General features: G+C 47.8%; 1 protein-coding gene and 1 pseudogene across 1 annotated transcript in view; both read right to left on the minus strand.

Annotated features, from left to right (window-relative positions):
• LIG3 (DNA ligase 3) overlaps positions 1 to 6,226 on the minus strand; it is a 30,138-nt gene extending 23,912 nt beyond the window's left edge. Inside the window, exon 1 of the mRNA XM_070478676.1 lies at positions 6,012 to 6,226. The gene's annotated coding sequence lies outside the window, so the exon portion shown is untranslated. The remainder of the gene's footprint in view (positions 1 to 6,011) is intronic.
• LOC139038936 (glycine cleavage system H protein, mitochondrial pseudogene) lies at positions 4,645 to 5,204 on the minus strand (annotated as a pseudogene).
• Positions 6,227 to 9,115: the final 2,889 nt, after the last annotated feature.

Raw genomic sequence — 9,115 nt, forward strand, 5'->3', positions numbered from 1 at the left:
TTAGAGTCTTTTGGGTCCTGGTTCATACCCCACAAGCATATATCCTGTTGGAATTGCCCAAAGGCCATGGTACAAGACTGGAGGGTCTGAACCTCTGGATCTAGGAAGAGATCACTGACATAAACAAAAGGTCTTCTATCATGTTAGCAATAGCTGCAAGATTTCGAAGGCAGGGGGGCCAGCCTTGGGTGGTTGGATCAAGTCTCTAGGATAAGTAAGCTGCAGGCTGGGGCTCAGATCCCAACCTTTGAGTTAACACTCCCAAGGCTATTCCCTCTCTTTCATGGAATAAAAGAAAGTTGGAATGGAATGGAAGTTGCAGTGCTTTTTTGGATCTGGCAACCTCAAGGCAGGTGCCTGAGTTAAGGCCTGTTTTAGTGTAGCCTCTGCCTTCTTTTGAGGAATTCCCTACATTAGTGGGATTGAATCATCTCGTCCCTTTAAACTTTTATGTAAGGGCTGGGCAATTAGACCATAGTTGGGTATCCAGATTCTACAGTACCCAGTTAGCCCCAGGCAAGCTCGCAATTGTTTTCGAGTCGTGGGGGAGGGCAACTGGAGGATTCCTTGTACTGGATCAGAGGACAGCCTCCTGGACCCGTGTGTAATCTGAACTCCCAGGTAAGTGACCTTTGTCTTGACCATCTGTGCCTTAGCACGGGAGACTTTATATCCCCTTTCTGCCAAAAAGTTTAGAACCTGAATTGCATGTTGTTGGGCACTTTTCTCATCTGGAGAGCAGATTAGTAAGTCATCTACATATTGTAATATTTTCCCATTAGGTCCCAGGTCCAGATCTAGGAGATCCCGGCTAAAGGCCTGTCCAAACAAGTGGGGGCTATCTCTGAACCCCTGAGGTAATACTGTCCAAGTCACCTGTTGGTGTTTTTCTCCTGGGGCCTCCCACTCAAAGGCAAAAAGATATTGGGATTCTTTAGCCAGTGGTATGCAAAAAAATGCATCTTTGAGATCTAAGACTGTAAACCACTTGGCACTGGGTGGGATTTCTCCCAAGATTACATAGGGACTGGGTACTGTGGGATGGAGGGGGACCACGGCTTTATGTATAACCCAGAGATCTTGAACCATTCGCCATTTTTCTTTACTGAGAGGATTGGGGTGTTACATGGCGAACTGGTGGGGACCAATAGCCCACAAGCAAGGAATTTCTTTATTAAAGGCTGTAGTCCCTCCCGAGCCTCTCTTTTGAGAGGATATTGTTTTCGGTTAGGAAACCGAGTGGGATCTCTGAGGACAAAGATGACCGGTTCAGCTTGGTGGGCTCGTCCGGGAATCCCCTGGTCCCACACCGGGGGGTTAATTTTGTCCTCCCATAGTCTTTGCTCTCTCTCTATTGGAGGTGTGATGGGTTCCTCAGTCGTAACCAGAAGCTGTAGGGCCCTAGGGGCTGAAAAGCTCCCCATCACAAGGGTGGTCCCCAGTTCAGTGAGTATGTCTCTTCCCAGTAGGGGAGCAGGACACTCAGGGACCACCAGGAGCTGGTGGGAAAATATCTGTCCATCCCAGCAACAAAGAAGTGCTTGGGTGAATCTTTTAGTAGTTGCTTTTCTTGTAGCACCCAAAATGGTACAGGTTTGGGAGGAGAAGGCTCCGGAGTAGGAGATCAAGACAGAGTAGGTAGCCTCTGTGTCAACCAAGAAATTCTCAGACCTACCTGCCACATCCGGTTGCACCCTTGGCTCCAGCCCCATGATGGTTATCTGTGACAGGCGGGCTGGCTGGAGCAGGCCACTTCAGTCCTCTTGAACCATCGTGAGGGAAGGCTTGGCGCTTGACCTTGAGGCTCTTGGGTCCCGAGGGCAGAGTGCCGCCCAATGTCCCAGTTGATGGCATTTGTGGCAAGCTATTCTAGGAGACTTGTTAGGACACTCTTTAGCCCAATGCCCCGCCTGTCTACAGATTAGGCATTTGCCTTGTGCCTTGTCATTCAAGGGCTCGGGGTGTGCCATAGGGCTTCCCTGGAGGGCGGCCAGCATCTGGGCATGCCTTGTCTCTTTCCTTCTCTCCCTCTCCTGGGCCTTGGCCTCCTTCTCCTGTTCTCTGTTGTAAAAGGTATTGGTGGCTGTCTGGACCATCTCATCTAGAGAGGCAGCAGAGTCCTGCTGCTGTAGCTGTTGTAACTTAATTCTGATATCTGATGCACATTGGGACAGGAATTTGTCCTTTAAAATCACCTGTCCCTCGTAAGAGTCTTAAGTCGAAATTGGTAAACTTTTGGAGGGCCTCTTTTAGCCTTTCTAGAAAGGCTGTGGGGTTCTCATTGGACTCCTGAGTTATTGCTGAGACCCGAGCATAGCTAATTACTTTTTGCTGGGCTGCTTTCAGTCCTGCCTTTACACAGATTAGAAAATGATCCCTTTCCCAGATGTGCTCAGGGTCATTATAATTCCAGTTAGGATCGGAGGAGGGGACTGCAGTTTCCCCTACTGGGTATCTATCGCTTGACATGTGAAGCCCTGTTGCATACCTCTGGGCTTCCTTTAAGACCCTAGTGTGTTCAGGGTCAGATAAAGTTTGACTAAATATGACCATGATGTCCTTCCACATCAAGTCAAAGTCCAAGGTAATATGTTGGAACGTATCTATATATTTGCCTGGGTCATCTGTATAGCTTCCCAGGTCTTGTTTGATCTTAGTTCTAAGAGGGAGAAGGGTTTATGGATGCGGGTTGGTCCGAATTCTCCTCCAGTTTCAACTAAGGGACATACTTGAGCTGGCTTTTGTGGAGGGGGTGCTCCTGGGTATGGGGGCATGCTTGGATACAAGGAAGAAGCACCAGGCAACTCGGGAGCTGTGGGAGATGAACCTTCATGGGGTGGGTTCCTTCTCTTGGTTGCCTGTGCCTAACACCATTTGCCTAGTGGGGTCACTTTTAGGGCGCACAACAATCCCATACTTAAGACAGAGTTCCTTCATACCTCTCAGTCTGAAGAAAATTTGGACACAGGGGATCTCTGTCCATTTCCCTTGTCTTTTTCAGAATAATTCTAATGGCAGGATGGTATTGTAATTTAAAGTCCCATCCTCGGGCCAGTGTTCCTCGTCCCCCAGTGGATACCGTGGCCACGCAGTGGCACAAAAGAATTTTAAACGATTCCTCCTCAGAGTTAGAGGATCGAACAGTTATCAAGGATGCATCTCAAGGGTGTCTGCCGGGAAGTGGATTGGTTATTTCCCATCTGAAAAACAGTCATGTTAGGGAGGAAAAGGAAAAGAAAAAAACTGATAGGCTTTTTGAAGCTTATCCTATCCAGTACTGTGGCAACCTGAGAGCCAGTCAGGATGCAGATCTCCAGGCAGGCTGAGGCGTGACAGCCTCCTAGAGGTCTAATCCCTGGGCAGGTCGAGGCGTGACGGCCTCCTGGGACCCTTGGGACTAGCGGATCCCTGAAAGGCTGAGGCGTGACAACCTTTTGAGGGCCAGATCCCTAGGCAGGTCAAGGCGTGATGACCTCCTGGGACCCTTGGACTGGAGTTTGGGCGTCCCCAAGGTCTCCAGGATGACCAGTGCTGGGTAGAATTAAGGGGTTTTAACTCATTGCTAGTTTGTCCACCGTGGATGGGAATAGATACCGTGATGTAAGCTCATCCTACCTAGTACTGTCGCAACCTGAGAGCCAGGTCCCCGGGTCAGGATGCAGATCTCTAGGCAGACTGAGGCGTGACAGCCTCCTAGAGATAGGGGCCTCCCGAGAATTGTGCCCCTGGGCAGGTCGAGGCGTGACGACCTCCTGGGACCCTTGGGACTGGAGGATCCCTGAAAGGCTGAGGTGTGACAACCTTTCGAGGACCAGATCCCTAGGCAGGTCAAGGCGTGATGACCGCCTGGGACCCCTGGACTGGAGTTTGGGCGTCCCCAAGATCTCCAGTGTGACCAATGCTAGGTAGGACTAAGGGGTTGGATATTATACAGCTCTTCCCTCCCAAGGCCAGCTATTTTCTGGTTATCCCTCTAGTAGATTGTAGAGGCAACATTGTGGGCCAGGATGGGGCTGAGGAAAGGAGCATGAAACAGGAAGGAAGTGGGGACAGAGCACAACCTTTGAAAGAATGGCAGAGCACCAGGGCATAACGCAAACCGATTAAAGTCAATTGGGTCCAATGCGCAAACTTTATTTTTTTATTTTTTTTTTAAGAAGTTGAATATTTTATTATTAAATTGTTTATTCTCCTGCAAGGCTGTTGCTTCACTGTATAAAAATAGCACTAGCAAACAGTATATTGCAAAGTTAAGACAGTAATATCCTTCACTGGACATTATACAACTAACAAACTTTTCTCCACTGCCAGTTATTTCTAGTGGGAAGATCATTTTGACCCAAATCCAAGGATAGCTGTAAGCAAGTTACAATGTCATATAAGGTATAAGATAACCAGGTTATCCTTGAATTACATAATTTTTGTAATTAGTTTTATCAGAGATAATTTCAGGAATTCTGAATAGTATAACTGGACCCTAGCCTAAAAATCACAGGATGCTGTGGAAAAGATACAGTGTTTATCTGAAGGCATTAGAAAGTTAAGGGGTATTTTCTTCAGGAAACATTGTTACAAGTAGTTTCTTTTGCTAAAAGTTGCTTTTTAAATATCTATCCACCACTAATTTAAGACAACTATGCTAGATTAAGTTGTTTCAAAGTAGTTTATTTAGGGGTTCCATTTTCATTCCTCAATAGATTTTATGTATTTTTCATATGCTTCTTCACTCATTAGTTCATCTAGTTCTGAAGGGTTACTGAATGTCATCTTGATCAGCCAACCATCTTCATAACAAGACTTGTTGACAAGTCCTGGATTTTCTGCTAGAGCTTTATTAATTTCTGTTACTTCTCCTGATAGAGGGGAATAGAGTTCACTAGCAGCTTTCACACTTTCCAAAGCACCAAACTCCTCTTGTTTATTCAACTTTGTCCCAACTTCAGGCTGACTACAGTAAACAACATCTCCCAAAGCTTCCTGTGCAAAATTGCTGATTCCCACTGTTCCAACACCATTTTCTGTTGTTACCCATTCGTGTTTTTCTGTGAATTTCCGCACCGACAGCAGAGCAGGGCCGGTGCGCAGGGCCCGGACGGCACCCGCCCGCAGTCCCCAGGGACGCGGCGAGCAGGGCGCGCTGGGTGCTGAGATGGCGCGCAGGCTGCCGACCGCGCCCGCACGCTCCGCACCGCTTGCAGCGCCATGTTCGCACGGGTGCAGAGGGTCTCCGCGCGGCACCCAGAGCACCCCGGCCGGCGGGGGCGGGGCGGCCCCGGCCCAATGCTCAAACTTTAATCCGCAATCTGTAAACCAAAAGACACACCCAGAGGTGGCAGAACAGCCCTAAGGCGCTGTCAACAGAGGGAGGAGTGGGTGGTTCCCCAATGGCTGGGATGATCCTCCCACTCATTAGCATATGAATTAACCACCACCACCACCCCCCTCGAAAAACTTAGGCTGCATTCCCTGCCCCGAACCCTTGCCCTCAGTGATGGCCCACACCCTGAAGCATGTGCTTCTCTGAATCCTAACAAATCCACCTCCCACTTATCGCTTCGTCTCTCACTTAATTTTTGCAATAAGACCTCAGAGCCTGAGTCGGGGGGGGGGGGGGGGGGGGGGGGGGGGTGGTGCATCCTGGGTTTTGGTCGGGCTCGAGTCCCGGGATAGAGAGCTGAAGGACAGGAGGAAAAAGCAGTGGGAAAAACATGCCAAGGAATCCCCTTCATAGCCTGCTGGAAAATTTGCTAGATATCTGACCTGTGCTCAGTTTTCATTGGCCTGATTTTTGGCACAAAGAGTAAGGACAGACGAACCCCCACCGGCTTGGGTAACTGCTACTGGGGATCAGCAGATAATGCCTTTGGGACATACCGAAGAGTAGCCTCTCTAGAGTCCCTCAATTGCGCCCACTGCCGCCTGCCTGTTCGCGGGGGGTTTAAGGAAACGAGAAACGAGAGATTGTAATTGTTAGGCATGTCCTTCCAGCCATAGGAGCGAGGACCTCCTACCTTAACTGGAGGTCTTCTGGAATCTGAGGCTGAGCCGCGTGGGCTTTCTGCTGAGTTCGTTTTTCGCTGCCCCGGTTTCTAGCACGACAGGCCTTCCTCTGCGCTGGGTTTTCTTCGCGTTTCGCTTCTACCGCAGGACCTTGGCTGAGTTGGGCTCCTGCTGCGCTTGGCCTCTTCCACGTGGAGGTTGTTTCAGCCAGGTTCAGCCCGAGTCACGGCACCGTAGATGGCAGGCGAGTGTATGCTCCTCGGTTCTGGGCCCCCCCCCCTCTTGTGACGAGACAAAGAACCGAGGAGCATACACTCGCGTGACCCAAGGATGCTATAAAAATTCATGAAGAGGTTCACGTTTTTAAGGAAAGTTTTGTTTTTGTTTTTTTATTGTATCTATATCAAACCATGGAGAAGGAAATGGCAACCCACTCCAGTCTTCTTGATTGGGAATTCCCATGGACAGAGGAGCCTGGTGGGCTACAGTCCATGGGGTCCCTAAAGAGTTGGACTTGACTTAGCGTCTAAACAACAACAGCATATCAAACCACTATGCTGTATACTTTAGACTTACACAGTGATGTGTGTCAGTTACTTCACAGCAAAACTGGGGAGGAAAAAGGTGCTTGTAGTGACCCATGTGAGAGATGAAAGTAAGTGCCCTGGACAAGCTCAGTTAGTTGGGATGGATGCATCTTTTGATAAGCATTTAAATTTTAAATTATCTTCTAGGTAAAGTGCTCATTTGTCTAAAGATCTAATATAGACGACTTGAATGAACAGGTAGATAATGGTGCCATCAACTGAGATAGAAAATGAGAGAGCAGGAGGTATTTGGAGTAAAAGGATGAATTTTATTTTGGTTGTATTGTTTGGTTGGTTGAGGCCAGCCATGAGGTCACTGTTTGAAGTGGGCAAAGTCCCTTGTGTTTGGCAGCATGAACAGGTCTGGGGCTGGAAGGTCACTGGAGGTTCAAGTCCAACTCTGGAGGTTGAGCAATCCTGAACATAATGTCACTGCATTTACTACAGCGTTTTGAAAGTCCACTAGACTGCATCTGACTTTTTCCCTGTCCCTGTGCTGTTAGATGCTGTCATCACTGTTGAGCTCTTGAAATGTGGCCAGTCCTTTTTGAGATGTGCTGGGTAGGGGGGAGGGATAAATTAGGAGTTTGGGATTAACATATCCACAGTATATATAAGATAGATAACCAAGAAGGATCTGCTGTATAGCATAGGGAACTATACCCAATATCTTGTAATGAACTATAATGGAAAAGAATCTGAGAAAATACGTATCTATAACTGAGTCACTTTGCTATACACGTGAAACTAGCAAAACACATAAATCAATTGCACTTCAATTAAAATAAAATAAAAAAATAAATAAATAAAATCCATGGGGAGTTCCCTGGCAGTCCAGTGGCTTAGGAATCGGCACTTTTACTGCTGTGCCTCGGTCAATTCCTGGTCAGGGAACTAAGATCCTGCAAGCAGCGTGGCAAAAAAAACAAAAAAACAAACAAACAAAAAAAAATGTGCTATAAGTGTAAAACACAGTGAATTTTGAAGATGTATTATCAAAAAAAGACTGTAAGATATGTTGTTAATTACATGTTGAAATGATATTTTGATATGTTGGGTCCAGTAAGAATATATTATTCACATTAATTTTAACGGTTTAGTTTTTCGAAAATGCAATGATGAGAGAATATAAAACTGCAAGAGAGGGGGACTTCCGTGTCGGTCCAGTGGTTAAGACTACACACTTCCAATGCAGGGGGCACAGGTTGGATCCCCAGCTGGGGAACTAAGATGTCTTGGGGTGGCCAAAAACAAACTGCAAGTGGCCCCAGTTATACTTCTGTTATACTTCTGCAAGTGGCCCCAAAGGTTAAGACCACACACTTCCAATGCAGGGGGCACAGGTTGGATCCCTAGCTGGGGAACTAAGATGTCATGGGATAGTCAAAAGCAAATTGCGAGTGGCCCCAGCACCACTTCTGTGGTGCTATCCAACAGAACACCACCCCAGACTTCACAAACCGGTTTGTGAAGAGTGACATCGGTGCCTTATGCATCTTTTTATCCCCAGTGCCTAGAACAGGAGCTGGTGCATAGTAGGCACTGTGCAAGTGTTTATGAGTACATGAATGAAACCTGTGAGTGAATGAGTCTGAGAATAATAAACCTCCCTCAGGAGGATGTTCATTATGTTGTATCTTTGACAATGTTGGATGTAAATGTGCAAAAATACTTAGGCTCTAAATGTTCTGCTTGCACTTCCCTGGTGGTCCAGTGGTTAAGAATCTGCCTGCCAGTGCAGGGGACATGGGTTCCATCCCTGGTCCAGGAAGATCCCACATGCCTCAAGGCAACTAAGGCCATGTTACAGAATTACTGAGTCTGAGCTTTAGAGCCCGGGAGAAGGCAATGGCATCCCACTCCAGTACTCTTGCCTGGAAAATCCCATGGAAGGCGGAGCCCGGTGGGCTGCAACCCATAGGGTCGCTAAGAGTTGGACAGGACTGAGCGACTTCACTTTCATTTATCACTTTCATGCATTGGAGAAGGACATGGCAACCCACTCCAGTGTTCTTGCCTGGAGAATCCCAGGGATGGGGGAGCCTGGTGGGCTGCCGTCTATGGGGTCGCACAGAGTCGGACACGACTGATGAACTTAGCAGCAGCAGCAGCAGAGCTTTAGAGCCCACGCTCTGCAACAGGTAAGGCCACCACAGTAAGAATCCCATGCACTGCAACTAGAGAGCAGCCTCCGCTCACTGCAGCTCGGGAAAGCCCCCTGGCAGCAATGTAGACCCAGCACAGCCAAAAATAAATATGTGAACATGTTAAAAAAAATAAATATTAAGCTTGATTAGAGCTCCAAGGAGGCCCTTAATGATCTTTGACTCAGAGGCCAGCCATAGAGTTGAATGAGGTGTGAAAGCTGGCGGTTGCCTGACCTTCGAGAAGTGGGAGCTGACACCAAGGAGAAGGAGGTGATGTGTGATGGGAATAGTGGGACTTTGGAGTCATCCAGACTTAGGCTTGAGTTATGTTCCACTGCTGGCTGTGTAACTTTCATTTATTTTAGCTTCTCAGGGGCTCAG

The sequence above is a fragment of the Odocoileus virginianus genome, chromosome 17, assembly GCF_023699985.2.
Source record: "Odocoileus virginianus isolate 20LAN1187 ecotype Illinois chromosome 17, Ovbor_1.2, whole genome shotgun sequence".
In the NCBI taxonomy this organism is placed as follows: Eukaryota; Metazoa; Chordata; class Mammalia; order Artiodactyla; family Cervidae; genus Odocoileus; species Odocoileus virginianus.